Source organism: Prionailurus viverrinus, chromosome B1, assembly GCF_022837055.1.
Source record: "Prionailurus viverrinus isolate Anna chromosome B1, UM_Priviv_1.0, whole genome shotgun sequence".
Classification (NCBI taxonomy): Eukaryota; Metazoa; Chordata; class Mammalia; order Carnivora; family Felidae; genus Prionailurus; species Prionailurus viverrinus.
The window spans coordinates 6894658-6917495 of NC_062564.1; the positions used below are offsets into that span (position 1 = coordinate 6894658).

General features: G+C 43.0%; 1 long non-coding RNA gene across 1 annotated transcript; it reads right to left on the bottom strand.

Moving 5' to 3' along the window:
- Positions 1–4774: 4774 nt before the first annotated feature.
- Positions 4775–19987, bottom strand: LOC125164470 (uncharacterized). Its single transcript, XR_007151782.1, has 3 exons — positions 19834–19987; positions 6923–7066; positions 4775–5608 (listed from the first exon to the last, which is right to left on the bottom strand). It is a non-coding gene; the product is annotated as an uncharacterized LOC125164470 (long non-coding RNA).
- Between the last annotated feature and the right edge of the window lie 2851 nt (positions 19988–22838).

Here is a 22838-nt window from a genome sequence, read left to right on the forward strand (position 1 = left end):
TTTATATAAATAAATCCACCCAAATATTCCATGTCTGTGTCTTACTGCTCAGGGCTTCTGTGCCTTTCGGAGCACCAGGGGACAGGAACTGGGGAGGGCTGTGTGCCCCCAGCCACTGCCCTCCTTTTGTTTGCTTTGGGTCAACAAAGTCTGTTGACTGTGGACCCACTGGGCATGACGACTGATTTCAGTGCATCACTCAGAGTAGTGACCCAACCTCCGTTTCCTCAATGGGCTGTTTGTTTTTTTTTAAGTGTGTTTATTTTGAGACAGAGAGAGACAGAGACAGAGTGAGTAGGAGAGGGGCAGAGAGAGGGAGAGACAGAATCCCAAGCAGGGCTCTGATGGCACAGAGCCCAACATGGGGCTCGAACCCATAAACTGTGAGATCATGACCTGAGCTGAGATCACGAATCCAATGCTTAAACAACTGAGCCACCCAGATGCCCCTAATCAGAGAAGAGAAAAAATACATTATGGTGTGCTGTGAGGGAATGTCTTTGGGGGAAGAATAAGGAGAGAATTACAGGACTTCTAACAGCATGACTCTTGGTTACAGCACTAGGGTAAAGAGATACAACTGTTTCCAGGGATGGGTGGCCTCAATGTCAGAGCTGCTGTGGTGACAGCTGCTCTGTTGAAGACAGGATGGGCAGGGGGCCTTTCGTGATAGCCTTGACCATGTGGCATGAAGTCAGGGTACAAGAGCCCATGATAAGCAGGTTTAGGAAAGCTCTCTGCTGACAGCTCAGTTCTAACTACTGAGTAGAAGGGGACAGGTTGAAGAAAGTAGAAATAGGGCTGAGACCCACGAATGGGGAGAAGTCAGGGAGAGAACTTACCACTCACCATTGAGTTTTTCCACAAAGGGTGTGCATGGCCCTGTCACTAGTTTGAGGCCCCATGACATCTGTAGCCTGGGTTCCAAAGTTGCTGACTTCTGCTAGTGACCCATGCTGTGCAGGCTGGACTATAGGGACCATGGGGGCCCTTCTTTCTCAGGGCTGAGTGAAAGCTTTCTCTCTCTCATCTTTTAAGAGGCAGGACAAGAAGACTTCTTCAGGCCTGGCTTTGAGTCAGGGAGGATTTTTTTGTTCCTCTTCTGGAAACCTCTTACCTTAGCCAGTGCCCCCTGATTATTCTGGGTCCTTTCTTATAGGGACTTGAATTTTTAAATCTTTAATTTTAGTTTTAAGACATATCTGATAAAACCTGAACACAGGGATTCTAAGCCTGGGAATTGTGGGTGAACTTGAGGGCTCGTCACGTTCCTTAAACACCTTGGAGCATACTGTGTGAGTACATTTTTATATTTGACTAAAGATGTATGTAGCTCTTCCTTCTTCAGACTAGGGACTGTAGGATTATCTTATTCTCAGTGAAATCCTGTCCTAGGCAGACAAAAACCAAAGTTTTAGGGGCGTCTGGGCAGCTCAGTCGGTTGCATGTCTGACCCCGTTTCATGATTTCCAGCCCCACATCGGGGTCTGTGCTGTCAGCGCAGAGCCTGCTTTGGATCCTCTGTTCCCCATCTCTCTCTGACCTTCCCCGACTTGTGCTCTCTCGAAAATCAAACACTGAGAAAAAAATCTTTCAAAAAACCCAAGTATCAAGGTACTGCTTCCAAAGGACATTGACAATCCCATAACAGACCTCTGGGGGGCACACTTGCTGCTCTGTGGTAATGTCACCCCCAGGAGGAGTATTTGAAGTCTTGTATCTCAGCCTCCAAATTACATCGCAAAATTTCTGTTCTTAACAAGCTCTTACAGACTGACATTGTCCTCCTGTGTACCAAGCAAGCCAGAGCCACGAGGCAGAGAAGAGATGGTGCAGATGACGATATACATTTTTTAGCAATAAAGTTTGGGGGTCCCTAGGGAAGGCTGAATGACTTCTTCCCCTGCATGGGGGGCTTGAGTCTTTCTTCCAAGAATAAGTCATTGCTGCTCTTTCTACAGGCTATAGGCACGGTGAGATGTCTCGTTTCTGTGACTCACATACAAGCGTATGCCTGAGGAGGAAAAGAAATTGTATTTTTCGTATGCCAGGGCTCTGCCCTGGAAGGAGCTTCTGTTGTTTAAGAATGAAGTGAATGGAACGATTCGTGTTTAATGAATCTACCCTGAATTAAGTGACCTGAAGAACTCACGCTGCATGTATCTACCCAGGATTAAATTGAAGGCTGAGGCTTTATGATGCCATTTTCTTCATTCGTGGATTCCTTTATTTTGTTAGTATTTCTCAGCACCTACTCTGTACTGGGAAAGGGACTGGTGTACTGGGGCCTGGGGGTGTGGATTCAAGGCATGTTCTGCTAAGAAAACTCACAGACGTGGAAATCATAGCCGAGTTGGGTGGTTCAAAGATGTCTTCCCAGTGAATGCCATATATGAGCTGGGTCTTAAAAAAATGGGGTAAGAATCAGTGAGGGGAAGTTGAAGGAGAAGTGGTGTGGGTTCCAATGTGCACAGAGCAAGATACTCAAGGTCACTATAGTACAAACATGCCTGGAGTTATATTAGGAGGTGGTTTGAGAGCCAGAATGTGAGGAAATGAAGCTAGAGAATGTACAGCCAATGGATAGAGGGCTTTAGACCCTGAAGAAATTTTATCTTCAAAGCTTTAGGGAAATGTCAAAAAATGTTAAATGGAGGTGGGGAAGAGGGACTGACTCACACCAATATGGTCCTATGGCTATTTGTTTTATGTTTGGGTTATAATTCAACACTTCATTTTTTTTTTTTATGAAGTTGTTTCAGGTTGGCCACCGGGAGCTCTTTCAGGTCTCCCTTGGGTACTCACCATGTACGTGCACACGGGAGCAGTAGGAGGGGTGCAGAGAGAGAGGGAGAGAGAATCCCAAGCAGATTCCTTGCTGTCAGCACAGAGCCTGCCTCGGGGCTTGAACATGAGATCATGGCCTGAGCCAAAATCGAGAGTCAGACGCCTAACTAACTGAGCCACCCAGGTGCCCCTAAAATTTATATATAATAAAAATCAAACTTTGTGGTGTAACATTCTAAGGGATTTTCAAGTGCAGAGTCAAGTATCCACTACCTTATGTCTATAGGGAACAGTCTTATCACCCCCAACTCCCTCATCCTACCCGATTGTCATCCCCCCTGTAACATCTAACCCTTGGCCACTGCAGATCTGGCTTCTCACCCTATAGTTTTGCTGCTCAAGAGTGCTATATAGATGGAATAAAATAACCTATAGTCTTTCTATCTGGCTTCTCTAACTCAGTAGAAGACCTCATGAATGAGGTTCGTTCATGTTTTTGCAGGAATCAATCATTTGTTCCCTTCTGTTGCTGCATAGTATTCCATTCTGTGATGAACTGCAGTTAATCCACTAGTTGAAGGACATCTCTGTTGTTTCCCATTTTTGGCAAGCATAAATTAAGCTGCTATCAACATTTGCATACAGGATTTTAGTAAGAACATACGTTTCCATTTCTCCTGGGTAAATACCCAGGAGTGGGATTGAGGAGTGGTATGGCCATGGTACGTTCGACTTTACAAGAAACCGCCAAATGAACTTCCAAAGTAGACTTACAACTTTGTGTCCCCAGCAGCAGTGTCAGAAACTTTGATTTGCTACCAAAAGAAAGTTACTAAGAGAACAAATGACAAATTGTATTCTGTTTTAAAACAGGAGATAGTGACTACTGACGGTGGTATGTCCCCTTCCAATCAGCAGAATTCTGCTACACATTCCAAGTCTTCTCTGTGCAGAAAACCATTCCTTGGGTTCTAAGAAAATGAGTCTAAAGGAATCCCACTACTGTATTTGGAAAGGCATCTTTGGAGAGAAGAAAATAATCACTACCTTGCTAAGTCTTGGTTCTCTGTAAAACCATGGGTTGGTTTCTGTAATCTCTGGGTTCCAATTCCATGGCTCGATGCCTGGGTACCAACTTTGATCTTTCTTCACCTTTAGACCTTCTGATTAATTTATATCCTTGGCTTTTCAATAACTAATGGGAGCCATTCCTTTGTACCCAAGAGTCCTTAAGGGGTATGAAAATGAGAACAAAACCTCAGCGACTTTTCCTATATATCATCAATACATACACATATGCACGAGCACACATGCGCACGCACACACACACATGCCCCTCAAGCTCTTACTCTCAATCCATCGATTAATAGACATACATGCACAGATTATATGTGGCTTGTAGAACCATTTGAATAGTGACAGGTGCAGAAGCTGAGACACAGAAAAGGAAAGGCCTTGTCCAAAGTCAGTGAGGTAACGAGTGGCGGGGACCAAGTTTAGAACTTAAATCCCACAAACCCCTCCCCTCCACCAGTTCAATGACCCGCCACTTAAACGTGCCTTGCAAAGAGCCCACACAGGGCCCGCGTGAGTGCAGGTGCTTTTATTCAGCAGAAGTCATTGGTGGTGAGTCTGTTGTGCGGCTCCGAAGACCCTCCGGGCCGCAGCTAGATTCTACAGCAGTGTTTGTTCCGACTTTTGCATTCTGCAGGCAGGATGGAACATCCGTGGGTTTTCTGGTGCTTGCAGACACCACCCAGTTTTTTACATTCAAGGGATTTCCACCTTTTTTCATGCCCTATAACGGAAAGAGAGGTGAGAAGAAACAAAACAGGAAAGCATGTTTAACCAAAGCTACAGGAAGCCATCTTGTATAGCAAGGATCTGCAGCCTACAGTCTGTAGGGACAAAACTGGCCTCTACCTGCTTTGCGTGGCCTATCAGCCTATGGTTGGTTTTGTGCTTTTTTTTTTTTTTTTTTTGAACTGTAGACAAAACTTCAGAAGAAGAAAAATACTTCACGATATATGAAAATTATATGAAACTCAAATTCTAGTGTCCATAAATAGGAAGACATTCACACCCGTTCATTTAGATATTGTCTATGGTTGCTTTTCGTGGCAGAGATGAGTTGTCATGACAGACCTCATGGCCCAGAAGCCTAAAAGATTTATTTATTACATGGTCTTTTACCAAATAACGCTTATTGACTTCTGCACTATAGTGTCTTTCTTTTTCAGATGAAGGAACTTCAGATCAGGGAGAGAAAGTGACTTGGCTGTGCTCTGAGATTAGGGATATACTCTACATGTTCTTCATGAAAGCTTCCTAAGGAGCTGTCCTCTTTTTCAAAAGGGCAAAATCTTACAAGCACATAGCACAAAATAGACAAAAAGCTTTGGACAGAAAGTGAGCATCCTCAGTGCTGAATATTCTGCCTCCCATCTCCCATGCAATGAGAGTCATTTCGTGCACTGTGACATTTTAAACGGCACCGCCATGGCATGCAGTGAGCACCTGCCTTCTCGGGCTCCTGTGAGTTAAGCTGCAAAAAAAATGATAGGCCATCAAGTTGGTTGACTATAGCAATTCAGGAAGCAACTTGAGAGTAGCGAGAACTCGAATGATGCCTAAAGTCAAGGGAACAAGAAAGAGAATGACAAGCAGGAAGCTATGAGTAAGAAGAATTTCCATCAGAGGTGATGGCTTTTAAAAGCGCCGTGCTGTGATGGAAGGCATACTGGGTCCAGAATTAGGAGACCTCGCTTCTGGTTCTTGTTCCCCCAGGTCCATAGTTTTCCTTTGGGAGGCATAGATTCTCCTAGTTTTTCATAAGAAAGCAAGGTAAAAAAAAAAAAAAAAAATATATATATATATATATATATATACACACGCACATACATATATATGTAATTTATAAATTATACATATAATACCTACACTTATAAATAAATATGAATGAATGTATGTGAATATGTTGTGTTCATATATATTTATAATTGATATCATTTATATAAATACAAATGTATATTCATATCTACATCTCTCTATATATCTACATCCAACTGTTTATCTCCATTAGGCTGTTCACCAAACAGGTCTGTCTCTCTATTTTCTTGACCCAAAGTAGGATTTATCTTTTGTGTGATGGGGTGGAGCCAGAAGACTTGCTCAGTTAATAAATTTTAATCTGAAGTGATGTGTCCTGTTAGGGCTGGAGCCTTTCACTGACAACGTCAGATTCCTCAGAGCTCTTTTCTTTGACCCAGCAACCAGCAATATCCATGGTGGTGGCTGCTCCCTCAGGTCTGAGCAGCGACAGTGAACAGAGCACCCCTGCGGCCAGGATGGGCTTGTATCATTTGAGCAAGAATTGAACTCTTCAGATGCCATGATTCAGAACACAGCATAATGCAGCACGTGCTGACATATGCACTGGGGTGCCAGGTAAGTTGTAGGGCATCCAGTCAACTTTGAAATAACATACATAAGTATATTCCAAATATTGCATGGGACACACTCAAAGTAAAAAGTATTTGATGTTTATATATAATGCAGTAAGTAAATGTATTTCCTGGGATTGTTGAATATTTAATGAAAACATTGTCTGGAACCAAACCCTCATGAGTTTGAGTCAAAGGCTCCACTACATACAATCTGAATGACTTTGAACAAGTTACTTCATTTCTTAATCTCATTTGCAAGACAGGGAATACCTACCCAGAAATAGTGTTAGGAGGTACACGTGGGACAGGACATGAAAAGTTTTTGTTGTGATGTTTGGTAAAGAGGAAGCGTCAATATTATCTGCTATTATTATTAGTGTTGTTGTTATTCACATGGAAATAATTTGTAAGCTGTAAACTCCCTGTAAATATTATCTATCGTCAATTACTAGTTATGGGCTTGCTATCAACCAGTTAAGAGCAATCTTGGGAAACTCTTTTAAGTTTTCTTAAATTTCCCTTTTCGTTATTCGTAAAAGGGAGTGTGTAGTATACGTATGCTTCTTTCAGCTGTGAAATTACTCCGTTGTTACAGACTTCGATGCATCATTGGATTATGCATCAATTTGGTCCTATTCTTCTCCAAGGCCATCTGTCATATCATCCTACCAACAGGAGCCACAGCTTACCTGATGTCATCTGGATAAGACACACAAGGAGGAGAAACAGAAGAAACAGTAGCCTCATGATGGGAAATTAACTCTTGGTATTCTAAGAGGAACTCTCAAAGTCTGACGGTGTCTCTTCGGTGCACATCAGTGGGGGCTGGTGACCTGGGGAAAGAGTAGAAAGCTCAGCTAGAGAGAAAAAGCTTCTATTCCTAGTAAACATGTCCCATTAAGGCCTGGGTGTGACTTGAGAATGTTTTATCCATGGACACATGGTTATGGATCCATTTCCTCCTGGTAAAAAGCAAGACCTTTACAAAAAGTCAGCATTTTCTAGTTGATTTCCATTTCTGCTTAGGACTCTGAGGTTTGGTGCCTTTTTTTTTTTTTTTTTATTTAGAACAAAACCACTAAAACACGGATTTTTTTTTTTAGCAAATCATCTATCTACTCATTCACCTTTATTGCAGGTCTCTTACACCTGTCAGCTTTCCTTTAGGTATACAAAGAGAGGTTCCCTTTTTAGAAGTTAAAAAAGGAGAAGGAATTGTAAATAGAAATGATCATCTCTGCTTTCTTACTCCAAATAATTTCTTTTTCTGCTACCCATTTAAAAGATAGAGTTGATCCCTTCTAGCCAGGCAAGCTCTTACAATGCCAAGTTCTTGCATAGATCAAATGAGATGAGACTTTAGGGGCCAAAGTATTTCTTTTTAATTTTTTTAATGTTTATTTATTATTGAGAGAGAGAGAGACAGAGCAAAAGCATGGTAGGGGCAGAGAGAGGGGGAGACACAGAATCCAAAGGAGGTTCCAATAGTTGAGCTGTCAGCACAGAGCCCGACGTGGGGCTCGAACTCACAAACTGTGAGATCATGACCTGAGCCGAACTCGGACGATTAACCGACTGAGCCACCCAGGTGCCCCCAAAGTATATCTCTTTCTTTTTTTAAATTTAATTTTAATTTTACATCCAAATTAGTTAGCATATAGTGAAACAATGATTTCAGGAGTAGATTCCTTAATGCCCCTTACCCATTTAGCCCATCCCTGCTCCCACAACCCCTCCAGCACCCCTCAGTTTGTTCTCCATATTTATGAGTCTCTTCTGTTTTGTCCCCCTCCTGTTTTTATATTATTTTTGCTTCTCTTCCCTTATGTTCATCTGTTTTGTCTCTTAAAGTCCTCATATGAGTGAAGTCGTATGATTTTTGTCTTTCTCTGACTAATTTCACTTAGCATAATACCCTCCAGTTCCATCCATGTAGTTGCAAATGGCAAGATTTCATTGTTTTTGATTGCCAAGTAATACTCCATTGTATATATATCTACCACATCTTCTTTATCCATTCATCCATCGATGGACATTTGGGCTCTTTCCATACTTTGGCTATTGTTGATAGTGCTGCTATAAACATGGGGGTGCATGTGTCCCTTCGAAACAGCACACCTGTATCTCGTGGGTAAATGCCTAGTGGTGCAATTGCTGGGTTCTAGTTTTAGTTTTCTGAGGAACTTCCATAGTGTTTTCCAGAGTGGCTGCACCAGCTTGCATTGCCACCAACAATGCAAAAGAGATCCACAGCCTCGCCAACATCTGTTGTTGCCTGAGTTGTTAATACTAGCCATTCTGACAGGTGTGAGGTGGTATCTCATTGTGGTTTTGATTTGTATTTCCCTGATGATGAGTCATGTTGAGGATTTTTTCATGTGTCGGTTGGCCACTGGGATGTCTTCCTTGGAGAAGTGTCTCTTCATGTCTTTTGCCCATTTCTTCACTGGATTATTTGTCTTTTGGGTGTTGAGTTTGATAAGTTCTTTATAGATTTTGGATACTAACCCTTTATCTGATATGTCATTTGCAAATATCTTCTCCCATTCTGTCAGTTGCCTTTTAGTTTTGCTGATTGTTTCCTTCCTGCGCAGAAGCTTTTTATTTTGATGAGGTCCCAGTAGTTCATTTTTGCTTTTGTTTCCCTTGCCTCCAGAGATGTGTTGAGTAAGAAGTTGCTGCGGCCAAGATCAAAGAAGTTTTTGCCTGCTTTCTCCTTGAGGATTTTGATGGCTTCCTGTCTTACATTGAGGTCTTTCATCCATTTTGAGTTTATTTTTGTGTATGGTGTCAGAAAGTGGTCCAGGTTCATTCTTCTGCCTGTCGCTGTCCAGTGTTCCCAGCACCACTTGTTGAAGAGACTGTCTATTCCATTGGATATTCTTCCCTGCTTTGTCAAAGATTAGTTGGCCATATACTTGTGGGTCCATTTCTGGGTTCTCTATTCTGTTGCATTGATCTGAGTGTCTGTTCTTGTGCCAGGACCATATTGTCTGGATGATTACAGCTTTGTAGTGTAGCTTGAAGTCTGGAATTGTGATGCCTCCTGCTTTGGTTTTCTTTTTCAAGATTGCTTTGGGTATTCAGGGTCTTTTCTGGTTCCATACCAATTTTAGGATTATTTGTTCTAGCTCTGTGAAGAATGCTGGTGTTACTTTGATAGGGATTGCATTGAATATGTAGATTGCTTTGGGTAGTATCAACGTTTTAACAATATTTGTTCTTCCTATCCAGGAGCATGGAATCTTTTTCCATTTTTTTATGTCTTCTTCAATTTCTTTCATAAGCTTTCTACACTTTTCAGTGTACAGATTTTTCACCTGTTTAGTTAGATGTATTCCTAGGTATTCTATGGTTTTTTGTGCAACTGTAAATGGGATCAATTCCTTGATTTCTCTTCCTGTCACTTCATTGTTGGTGTATAGGAATGCAACCAATTTCTGTGCATTGATTTTATATCCTGAAACTTTGCTGAATTCATGAATCAATTCTAGCAGTTTGTTTGGTGGAATCTTTGGGGTTTTCTATATAGAGTGTCATGTCATGTGCAAAGAGTGAACGTTTGACCTCCTCCTGGCTGATTTGGATGCCTTTTATTTCTTTGTGTTGTCTGATTGCAGAGGCTAAGCCTTCCAATACTATGTTGAATAACAGTGGTGAGAGTGGACATCCCTGTCTTGTTCCTGACCTTACGGGGAAAGCTGTCAGTTTTTCCCCATTGAGGAGGATATTAGTGTTGGGTCGTTCCTATATGGCTTTTATGATCTCGAGGTATGCTCCTTCTATCCCTACTTTCTTGAGGGTTTTTATCAAGAAAGGATGTTGTATTTTGTCAAATGCTTTCCCTGCATCGATTGAGAGGATCCTGTGGTTCTTGTCCTTTCTTTTATTGATGTGATGAATCACGCTGATTTTTTGTTCATATTGAACCAGTCCTGCATCCCAGGTATAAATCCCACTTGGTTTTGGTGAATAATTTTTTTAATGTATTGTTGGATCCGGTTGGCTAATATCTTTTTGAAGATTTTTACATCCATGTTCATCAGGGAAATTGGTCTATAGTTCTCCTTTTTAGTGGGGTCTCTGTCTGGTTTTGGAATCAAGATCATGCTGGCTTCATAGAAAGAGTTTGGAAGTTTTCCTTCCATTTCTATTTTTTGGAAGAGCTTCAAGAGAATAGATGTTAATTCTTCCTTAAATGTTTGGTAGAATTCCCCTGGAAAGCCATCTGGCCCAAAGCCATTTTGATGTCTGTGTCTTTCCCCTGATTAGGGAAGTTTTCCACTATGATTTGCTCACATAACCATTCTACCTCTATTTCTCTCTCTTCCTCTTCTGGGACCCCTATGATTCCGATGTTCCTTTTTAATGAGTCACTGATTTCTCTAATTCTTAAATCGTGCTCTTTTGACTTAATCTCCCTCATTTTTTCTGCTTTGTTATTCTCTATAAGTTTGTCCTCTATATCACTGATTCTCTGTTCTGCCTCGTCCATCCTTGCCGCCACTGCATCCTTCCATGATTGCAGCTCAGTTATAGCATTTTTAATTTCATTCTGACCTTTTTTTACTTCTTTTATCTCTGCAGAAAGGGATTCTAATCTATTTTCAACTCCAGCTAGTATTCTTATTATCGTGATTCTAAATTCTGGTTCAGACATCTTGCTTGTATCTGTGTTGGTTAAATCCCTGGCTGTCGTTTATTCGTGCTTTCTTTTGGGGTGAATTCCTTCGTTTTGTCATTTTGAAGGGAGAATAGGAATTAATCAGGTAGAAAAATTGAAATAAAAAAATAAAATTAAAAAATATTAAAATTAAAAATCAAACACACACACACACACAAACAAAAATCAAATAGATGATGCTAGATCCTACGTATGTTTTGGTCTGGGTGTTGAAAATGGTCTGACAGATTAGAGAAAAAAAAAGGGGAGGAGAGAAGAAAAACAGAAGTCGTTTTAGAATTTGACAAAATGAATACACTGAAGTAGACTAAAATGAGATAATGGGGGTAAAATAGAATTTGAAAAAATATACACAAACGTAAAGAATATAGTAGAAAAAATTAAAGAAAAATATTTTTAATAAAAATAAATATGAACTTTTTCTTTTTCTGTATTTAAGAAATAAGAAAAGAAATGAAAAAGAGAAAAAAGATTTAAAAAATAAAAGGGAAAAAAGAAATCATTTGAAAATTTGAAAAAGGGGCGCCTGGGTGGCGCAGTCGGTTAAGCGTCCGACTTCAGCCAGGTCACGATCTCGCGGTCCGTGAGTTCGAGCCCCGCGTCAGGCTCTGGGCTGATGGCTCGGAGCCTGGAGCCTGCTTCCGATTCTGTGTCTCCCTCTCTCTCTGCCCCTCCCCCGTTCATGCTCTGTCTCTCTCTGTCCCAAAAATAAATAAACGTTGAAAAAAAAATTAAAAAAAAAAAAGAAAATTTGAAAAAGGGAATACATTGTAGTAGACAAAGATAAAATGATGGAAGTAAAATAGCATTTGAAAAAATTTACATAAAAGCAAAAAATATAGTAATAAAAATTAAATAAAAATATTTTAATAGAAATTGAAAGTAAAAATGAAGTTTTTCTCTTTCTGCAATCAAGAAAAAGAAATGAAAAAGAGAAAAAAATAAAAAGTAGGAAAGAAGGAAATTGTTTGAAAAATTTGAAAAGGTGAATACACTGAAGTAGACTAAAATAAAATGATGGAAGTAAAGTAGAATTTCAAAAATCTTACACAAAAGTAAAAAATATAGTAATAAAAATTAAAGAAAGATATTTTTAATAAAAATTGAAAATAAAAATGAATTCTCTTTCTGTACTTAAGGAAAAAGAATTGTAATAGAGAAAAAGGAAAAAGAAAAAGAAAAAAAAGAAAATTGAATAGATGAAGTAGGACTGTTAACAGATTGAATTAGGACTGAAATTGCTTCGTTTTCCCCTAGAAGTCAGTCTATGTAGCTCTTTACAGTCCATAAATTAAGCTGGCGGTGAGACTTGTGTTCTTGAAGAGGGAGGTTGGCCCAGTTGGGCAGGGCTCAGTGTAATGGCTCCGCTCTCCACTAGATGGCGCTGCTAGCCTACTGGGGTGGAGTGTTGCAGGGCTCGTAGGCGCGTATGCGCATGCGCGGGAGTGGTAAAAATGGCGCCACCCAGCCACCCAGTCTGTTCTAGATCAGCAATCGTGCACCCGTCCTCTGCCTTTAGCTTTCGTCCACTTCCCACTTTTTCACTCTTCGTGACTAGGCCACAGGCAGTACCTCTCTCCCGAGTTTTGTCTCAGATGCGGCTGTTTTCCCCGGCCCCTTACTTCCGAAGGACTGTGGCTTTGCCCCCTTCTGCCGCTCTGCGGGAGGGTCTCACCGGGTGATGGCCGAAAGAGCAGTGGCCAAATATCGGCTGCCCCCAGAAATGCCGGCTGGACCCTGCTGCTGTTGGTGCCCCGGGACTGCGGCCAGGTGCCAGCCCGTCCCAGAAAAAGTTTGCGAGACAGTGTAGCAGCAGCGTCTCAGGGATTATGGAAAATCCCAACACACATCCGGCACCTGGCTTCACCCTTAATGACCTTGACCCAGCACTGGCGAATGTGGCCGCCTTCCGGGGTCTGCTGGGACCAGGTGGCTTAAACAGTCTCTCCCAAATGCCCTTCCAGCAGTGGAACCACTTTTCCCCGTGTGGCCCGAGAACCTCGCAGACCCCACTCTGTTCCTGGGGATTCGCCCTTCCCACCAGAGCACTGCCAGGTATGGAGCTGTGGAGTTGCAGCCTTTGCACTCCCCTTGTTTACAGTCTTAATGGAATTTAAACTCTCTCCTTTCTCCCTTTTTAGTTTAGTCCCTGCGGCTGTTTCCAATTTTCCACTTTCTCTCCAGCTGCTTTTGGGGAGGGGTGCTTTTCCATATTCTCCCCCCGCCACAGTCTCCATCCTCTCTCCACCTGCAAAGGCGGCTCCCTGCCTGCCACCGGCTTCTCTCTCCCCAAGTTCACCTGTCCACTCCGAGTACCTACTGAATTCTGTGGTTCAGGTTGTGCAGACTGTTGCGTTAATCCTCCAATCGGTTTTCTAGGTGTGTAGGATGGTTTAGTGTTGGTCTGGCTGTATTTCACAGATGTGAGACACACAAAAAGCTTCCATGCTGTTCCCCCAAAGTATTTCTTAATACAGATACTGCACCACTGTGTCCTTGTGGCAAAGGAGTAATACTGACTTGAGTATCCAAGGTAAAACATTGAAATTCCTCCCCATTTCTTCCCTTTCCCCTTCCTACTTTTGCTTCATATTGTTTATACGTCTTTTTCACTGAATGTGAACTTCTAAAGTAACAAGTCCTTCTAAAGTAACAAGTCCTTGAACAGTATGCTGGTATAGAAAGGGCAGTCGAGTATGTGTGTCAATGAATGTGTGCTTGTATGGAAGAACCAATACATAGATGAATGAATAACAGGATGGAGGGAGAAAATAAGGGAGAGAGAAAGAGAGAGGAAGAAAGGACAGACGGACACAGAAGGGGACACAGGGAATCAGACTGCTCTGCGTATCTACCACTGGTCACTATTGTAGGGGAATCAAAAGATAGTTGGCTACTGGGAGCAGACTTCAGAGAGATCATTCAGACTCTGAAGCAAGCAGTAATCTTTGGGGGAATAGAAACAAAAAGGAATTTTGTGTAATATTTAAAGAGCTTTGGGGTCGGACAGTGGTGGGTCCCGTCTTTGCTCTGCCACTTATTAGCTGAGTGATCTTGAAATAACCTTTTCAAGCTCCAGCTTCTCCTTCTGTACACTTGATGCTGACAGAGTGCCACTCTCCTAGCACAAGACATTAGTTTCCTTCCTTCAACATCTGGAATGTCTCAGAAAAGGGCTGCAATTTAAAACTTGCATTTTGATTAAATTGCACTTTTGTTAAGCCTGTGGAACTAGAAGCTTGTAGTGAAACTTTGGCCATTTTCGGCATGGAAGAAAGACGGTCTTGAGAAAGAACCTGGAATTTTAGGTACATGCACACAGTTCCTCTTTGGATTTCACTTGTTAAATTAAAATTTTTTAATGTTTATTTTCTGAAGTGGGGATGGGGGGCGGGATACCGAGCACGCGACAAGGAGGGGCAGAGAGAGAGAGGGAGACAGAATCTGAAGCAGGCTCCAGGCTCTGAGCTGTCAGCACAGACCCTGACACAGGGTTCGAACCAACAGACGGTGAGATCATGACCTGAGCTGAAGTTGGATGCTTAACCGACTGAGCCACCCAGGAGCCCCTGGATTTCGCTTACTAAACACATCTATTGCTTAATAAGTTTGCATAATTAAATAAGATAATATTAAGCCTCCTTTGACCTTTACTCCTGTAAAAGAATGGGACAAATTTTTCTTGAATAACTATTATGTGCTAGGAATCTTAAAAATGATATCTTAGTTCGCACAACTGCCATATGAGATAGACATTTTCTTTAAGCAAAGAAATGCAGGTTGGTTGTACAGCTAGTGACAGAGCCTGGATTTGAGCTCTTTGAACTCATTTTACAGTCTTTCCTGCTGAAGAAAGCATGACAGCATTTGCCAGATGAAGGAATGTAGCTATAGGGAGATAAACAAGTGTGAGTGTGTGTGTGTGTGTGTGTGTGTGTGTGTGTGTGTGCGTGCGAGGGGAGACAAAGAGGGAGAGGGAGAGAATGACTGAGGAGTTCTGCTTAAAGGTTTTCTAAATTACTGTCATCTATCAACAAGGAAATTGAGGCACACATCAGGCCGGTGCTCCCTGAGCAAGTTGGTCAAATAATTCATCATCCAAACTGGGATACTTGTTAGAATCCAAGGCATTTATTCCTAAATTATGCTAGGATAACAGGCATAAACTGGGACAGCCCCAGGCAATCTGGGATATTGCTACTTTCCCTCTAAGAAAACCTCTTTGTTAACAAGCGCACTTTTCTTGGCTGAAAGTTAGGAAAGGCCTCAAAGCTGATGGTTCTCTGTACAGTGCTCTCTCTTCAGTGCTCTGGAAATGGCCAGGGGCACATTGCCAACCACAAGGGGCTCCTGGGTCACGGAGACTGTTCAGACCTCAGCTTATCTTTGCCTCTCATCCTTCGCCCATGACTACAAGATAACACCCCTCTGTACGTTTGGAAGTAATGCCATCAACTTAATTAGTACGCTCTTCTGGTTTTATACTAAGGAGAAACACACTTTCCCTTCTAGCCATACACCATTCACAATCCTATGCTAATGCTGATATCATTATTACAGATAATTATTCATCTGGGAGGAGACCCAAGAGGGCTCTCTTGCTTCCCTTCTTGGTGGTATAAATTGATCCACCATCGCCAACCCCATCACACTAAGATCACGTCAAATCCTTTTTTAGAAAAATGTTGGGGTACCAATGAGTGTCTTCTTTAATATTTTGGCCCAGGCATAACCTGAGCGTCTGATGAGGACCCATTAACTCACCTTATCCTAGAGCATCTCTTCTGAGCCCGTCAACTCCTGTCCCCATTCACTGGGTGCCACCAAAGTGGCCTTCACTGACCCACCTCTCCACCATCTGAAAGAACTAAATCTGCTTCTGACATTTTGTGTGTGTCCAGAAAACAACTTAGCAATAAAATGGTTCTGCTTTTGAATCCTTTGATCCGCATTTGAACCTTTCACCAAGTAGAGATCTATGTTAGTTCAGTGATATGGACCTAAAAATAGGATGAGTGTTTGTAGCAGTCTATTTAAATAAGTCACACTAGGGGTGCCTGGGTGGCTCATTCGGTTAAGTGTCCAACTTCAGCTCAGGTCATGATCTCACAGCTCATGGATTCCAGCCCCACGTTGGGCTCTGTGTTGACAGCTCCGAGCTTGGAGCCTGCTTCAGATTCTGTCTGTCTGTCTCTCTCTCTGCCCCTTCCTTGCCCACGCTCTCTCTATCTCTTTTAAAAATAAATAAACATTAAAAATAAATAAATAGGGGCGCCTGGGTGGCTCAGTCGGTTGAGCGACTTTGGCTCAGGTCATGATCTCACAGTCCGTGAGTTCCAGCCCAGTATCGGGCTCTGTGCTGACAGCTCAGAGCCTGGAGCCTGCTTTGGATTCCGTGTCTCCCTCTCTCTCTGCTCCTCCCCCGCTCATGCTCTGTCTCTCTCTCTCTCTGTCACAAATAAATAAACATTAAAAATAAATAAATGAGTCACACTTAAATCTACATAGTAGCTCTGAGGCTTTTTACTTTTACTGGCCCCAGTGACAGTACTTTTATAATGATACTAATAATAGCAATAATAATAGAAGAAAAAGAAAAGGATAGGCTGAAAGCTTTTGTCCTGTCTCCTACACCTGTACACTGAAAGCCATCCTTTTTATTAATTCTCTAAACATTATGCGTCATTCCCACCCCTTCTTTGGCCGCTGATGGCTCTCTCCTGAACACCACCTACCTTCCAGTTGTCTCCTCCACACTTCCCAAGCTGTCTGCTGCCTGTCCTTCCAGGCAGGGATGCCTAAGAGCAGCTGCCCTTTGCCGCATAACTAGGGGTCAGATCAACAACGCGCCAAGGGACGGCTGAGCGAGATCGCGTGGGATGCATTGTGATCCCTTATTGACTGGAGCCATTTGGTGAGAGGAGGGGCAGGAGCCAGACCTGAGTGGTGTCAGGCCCCCAGAGGAGGAGGGAAGGAGGTGGAGACAGACTAGACACTCCTTCCAAAGGGCTTTGCTGAGAAACTAAGCAAAGACAAGAAGTAACAGCTGATCAGTGACGTAATGTCAAAGAAACGGTGTGTTTGTTTTTAGTTTTTATGGATTCAATAGAGGGACAAGAGGGACAGCAGGGGACAGTGTCATCCATGAGAAAGGAAGAGAAAGAAGTGGACCAAAATAGAAAGGTTCGCTTTAGACCGGAGCGTGAGCCCATTAGTTCATGATTCACATAGAAACGCCACCCTCTTCTTGCTACTGAAACCAGAAAGGTATTCCTCCCATGTGAGAGTCCTAAGAAGACACGTAGGAATGTTATGACTTAAATAAAACATTAATAGATTTTATAGGGTAAAACTTCAAAATTTAGAAAAAATGAAAATGCCCACAAAGAAGATGATAAAAGTCTGGTAAACAGTAGAGCCAAATCACATTTAAAATCAGACCAATGGGACACCTGGGTGGCTCAGTCGGTTAAGCATCTGACTTCAGCTCAGGTCATGATCTCACACTCTGTGAGTTCAAGCCCCGCGTCAGGCTCAGTGCTGGCAGCTCAGAGCCTGGAGCCTACTTTGGGTTCTGTGTCTCCCTCTCTCTCTGCCCCTCCCCTGCTCATGCTCTGTCTCTCTCTCTGTCAAAAATAAACAAACATTAAAAAAAAAATCAGACCAAGGCCAATCGATACTAAAACGGGCTGAAAATAAAGAATGAAAGGGATGTGAGGCATCTGAGGTTTAAAAAAAAATTTTTTTTTAACGTTTATTTATTATTGAGAGACAGAGACAGAGCATGAGCATGGGAGGGGCAGACAGAGGGGGAGACACAGAATCCAAAGCAGGCTCCAGGCTCTGAGCTGTCAACACAGAGCCCGATGCTGGACTTGGGCCCACAAGCTGTGAGATTGTGATCTGAGCTGAAGTCGGACATTTAACCGACTGAGCCACCCAGGCACCCAAGGCATCTGAGGTTTTAGATCAAGATGACAACTGTGGCCCAGGAGATGAAAAGGAGGACAGGCTTGTGGCTGTTCATGAACAGTGATTCAGAACTGGGAGCAAAAAATGAAAAATTTAAACTAGAAGTAGAATGAAGATTTTGGAAGTCAAGGGAAATCTTGAATGCCAGGGAACATAGGGAAAAAAATGCAGGTTTTGATTTCATGCCTGGGGTAAGGAAAGCTGAAGGGTTTTAAGATTAATGTTTGAAAGTATGATCTGTAAGATCCCTTTCAAGTTGTCGCAGAGTAATTTTTGTGGGGATGAGGAAGAGATTGATAAAGCTTTATGTGGCCTCATCAGGTGATGAAGCTCTGGGGGACGGGGGGGGGGGGGGGGGATGATTCTGAGGGTGTGATTTCACTCCCTTTCATATGTGTCGGGAAAGCACCAAGTAGCACAGGGACCCTCAGAAGGAGGGGACGTTAGCAGAGGCATCATGGGCTTTTGTGTGAATAAATATAAAAGTGTGTACAATCTACAACAAGGTGGCACCCCTCCATTAGCTCTGTAGCTCACTAAATAAACCCAGGTGTTGGATCTTTGGTCTACACCTTGTATGCTCACAACATAAAATTTTTAAGTGCTAAACTAAGACTTCATAGTTTAAGACATAAGTTACCTTCACAAAAACAACAACAAAAACCATAGGAAATGGATTAGTGGGTTTGCACTGAGAATCCAAACCACTCATTCAAGGAAGCTTTTCTCCAAGTCGGGAAAGCGGGATGCCAACTTATAAATGCTGTGTAAATATAAGCATTCAAGGGCATGATGCAGGCCTTTCTGCAAAAGAACATGGAGTTTCCATATTCTTTATGTTCTGTAACTCTGCCCCCCTGTTGTGTTTCACTGGGAGAGGATTGGGATGAGACCAGTGGGACCAGTGCTGTCCTACAGGACATTCTGCCATGATGGGAGTATTCTACATCTGTGGGGTCCAACATGGCAGCCATTGGCCACACTGAGCATTTGAGCAGGTATGACTGAGGATCTGAATTTTAAATTCTGTTAACTTTTAACTAAAGCTTATATTTAAGTGGCTGCCTGCAGCTAGTGTCTACTGTAATAGACAGTGCAGGCTTAGACGCAACGCAATATGCTGCTGATCATAAGATTAGACCTTTCTTGGCTGGCGGCCATCTGTCTCCATTCCTGCCACCTATCAGAGTTTCTGGCCCATTGTTGCCGCTTAGTATTCGTGAAGGCATGAGTTTATGACAGATGTTCTCTATTAGTGTTTATTAACACTGTTAGGATCTATTTTCCTGTAGTTTGTGAATTTCTCACTTTGCTTGGAAGGTGACAGTCTAATTAATAAGATAGTCATAGCTGGAAGATAAGTGAAAGGCCTTCCAGTCCGGGAAAATCAAAGAGCTTGGTTGTTTGGCCACAATGACCAAATCTTTCAGGAGGGCTGTGTTGAGAAAGATTCTGAGGCCACATGGAGGCATCTCAGCAAACAGTGGAAAAATGTCACCATTGATGCATTACACGGTTGGGACGTGGGTGTAAAGAGGGGAAGGAGAGGTGTCCTGTTATCTATTGCTGCAAAACAAATCAGCCCCAAACCTAGCTCTTTTAAAAGTTGTTATTTTGGGGCACCTGGGTGGTTCTGTTGTCTGAGTGTTTGATTGTTGATTTTGGCCCAGGTTGTGATCTCGTGGTTTGTGGGTTCAAGCCCCACGTTTGTCTCTGTGCTGACAGCATGGAGCCTGCTCAGTATTCTCTCTCCCCCCCCCCGCCCCTCCCCTGTTTGCGCTCTCTCTTTCAAAATACATAAATAAACTTCAGAAATTATTATTTCATCATTCTCTCTCATGGTCCTAGAGATAAAGCAGGATCAGCTGGGTGTCTGGAGCTAAGAAATGCTCACGAGTTGGCAGGCAGATGAGGTCGGAACCATCTCGTGGCTCGTGCACACACCTGGCACCAGGGCTGGGAGGCTCCTTGCGGGGACTGGTGGAGCTGGAGCCTGTTTGGCATCTGTTTCTCCACGTGTCTCTCAATCCACACTTTGCAGCCAGCCTTGTCACACAGGGCCTTGGGACTCCCATGGCGTGTGTCCTGGGAAAGGGAAAGCCAGGTGTGGCTTTGTGACCTCAGGGCCCCCTCAGTGGCCCCTCACTGCTTTGACAGCTCCCTCAGCTGACACAGTCACAAAGGCCTGAGGGGTCCCAGGGCAGGGGGACTCGGACTGCACCTCTTGGTGGGAGCTGGCATGGGCCCGTGTCTGGAATACACAGTTTGCCATGTGCAGAAGCAGAGTGGAGGCAACGTTGCTAGATAACAATTCATTGTTTCAAATGGTTTTCCCACATCATTTGAGACCAGCTCTGCTGCCCTGGTTACAGGCTGGAGTTGAGTTTGACCTCCTGGAATAAAGATGACGGGGCCACTCAAGAACGAGCCCCGCCTGTCTTCTGGAACACCTGAGCCACACCCCTCCTAGCTGCTTCCTGGAGCCCTGGCAGTGGCCTCCGGTGGGAACAGTAGAGTGCTCCTTCCTATTTCTGTTCGCTCATTTACACAACCATCCACTCTACCCACGCAAGACACATAATGCCTCCATCGTCCTTCCGTGTCCATCCCAAGGAGGATTTTCTTTTTTTAGGGCCCATTCTGTAAGAGGTGGCTGAGCAGACTCAGTAAAAAAGAATTGACTGCAGTCTTTAAAATTAATATATGTTTCCTCTGGTCTCTATAGTTGTAACAACACTATAGGATATCTATCCTAAAAGATGAGAAAAGAGGGGTGCCTGGGTGGCTCAGTCGGTTAAGCGTCTGACTCTGGCTTAGGTCATGACCTCACGGCTCGCGGGTTCGAGCCCCGTGTCGGGTTTTGTGCTGACAGCTCAGAGCCTGGTGCCTGCTTCAGATTCTCTGTCTCCCTCTCTCTGCTCCTCCCCTGCTCGTGCTCTGTCTCTTTCTCTCAAAATAAATAAAGAAATTAAATAAAGAAAGAAATATTAAGAAAATAATTTTTTAAAAACATGAGAAAAGAGAGCTTTAAAGCTTTTAAATAACTCATGCATTTTTTGCTCCTTTATCTGGTAACCATCGTGATAATCATCGTGATGATGTTAATGAGAGTAATACAATAGCTACAATCCACCAACCCCCTTTTCTGGTCCAGAACCGTGCTTAGCACTCCACAAGTAACATCCCAGTAAGTTCATGTAACTGGCACAAAGCCAAATCCCCCAACCTCCTGGCATCAGCCTTTCCTTTTGCATCTGAATCACACACCGAAATCTCCAGCCCTCAGAAATGCGGGTCGGTAAATCCCTTTCCAGTATTTCTTAGGTTCCCAGGGTGCTTGTGCTCAACTGATACTGTGCCTGATCTCAGGCTGCCAGCGTCCCTCACCACGTCTGGATCCGCGTTCCTGCACCAGCTCCTTCCGGCTCAGTGTGGTACTTGCCTTGTTTATCTGCTCAGATCCCAAACCCCAAAGGCCATTGTATGTGACAAAGTCTTGTGAATGCTGGAAAACAATGGATGGGGCAGATGTGTGAGTCACTGCCAGAAACAGAAAATTAGCAAGGGACATGACCCCCATTTTCCGTCACCTCCTCCTCCAGACTGTCCCTCTGGCATCCCTTTCCTGCCCTTGTCTGTCCCCGTAGGACATCAGAATATGCCACCCCAAATATGCCACTTAGACATAAAGATTATTTTAAGCTGAAGGCAATTGAGAAATAGCAGATGTCAAAACAAAAGCCCACAACTCTCTGCTCTCCCCTACCATTTGCCCGAAAGCAAGCCTAGACTTGTACTGAGGACTCTAGACGTTTACCCGCCCAGAGACAGCTGAGAGGCACCCACATAACAAACCTGGTTAACATAACATAGTTACTTACCTTCCCACGTTGCACCCTGAAATCCTAAACTCCTTTTCCTTTGTCTTGTCACTTCTCTGCATTATTGTTCTCTGCTATGATGCTGTATAAGCCCCAGGTTCTAATCTCCCCTCAGAGTTACTCATCACTGAGTTTCTCCCACATGTATGCACATGCCACATGTTAATAAATTATATTTTTCTCACATCAATCTATCTTTTTTTTAAGTTATATTTATTTTGAGAGAGAGAGAAAGCAGAGGATGGGCAGAGAAAGAGGGAGAGAGAGTCCCAAGCAGGCTCCCAGTGCAGGGCTTGATCCCATGAACCGTGAGATCATGACTCAAGCTGAAATGAAATCAGGCACTCAACCAACTGAGCCACCCGGGTGTCCCCTTAGGTCAATCTATTTTTTTGTCAGACAAATTTACTTTCCTAGGTCCCAGCTAAGAACCTCAGAAGGTACAGAAAAGGACCTTTCTTTCTCTCAACCTCTCATGGGTCTGAGTCCCTGATGGTGTCTATACAGCTTCCTAATGAAAAACTAAACTTTTATTTTCAAAGCATAGATCCACTTGGTGTTTATTTTCCTTTTCCTCCATATTACATACATCTCCAAAAGCTTTGCTGGAGCCAACCAAATTCCTCATTAATACTTACCTGAGGGGCGCCTGGGTGGCTTAGTTGGTTAAGCCTCCAACTTCGGCTCAGGTCGTGATCTCATGGTTCATGGGTTTGAGCCCTACACTGAGCTCTGTGCTGACAGCTCAGAGCCTGGAGCCTGCTTCGGATTCTGTGTCTCCCTCTCTCTCTGCCCCTCCCCTGCACATGCTCTGTCTCTCAAAAATAAATAAATGTTAAGTATTTTAAAAAATACTCACTTGAGAAAGTTGGAAATAAGACCGAATTATTCATCAGATCATAAAAACACACCTGACTGCTGCAGACCATATTTTTCAGTGAGCTGGGAAATCTGTATTTACTAACACCATTTCATACTCCTCAGTCTATTCTTCCATTAATTTTTAAAATAAAAATTGTATATATTTAAGGTATAGAAAATAATTTGCTATATGCATGTAGAGAAATG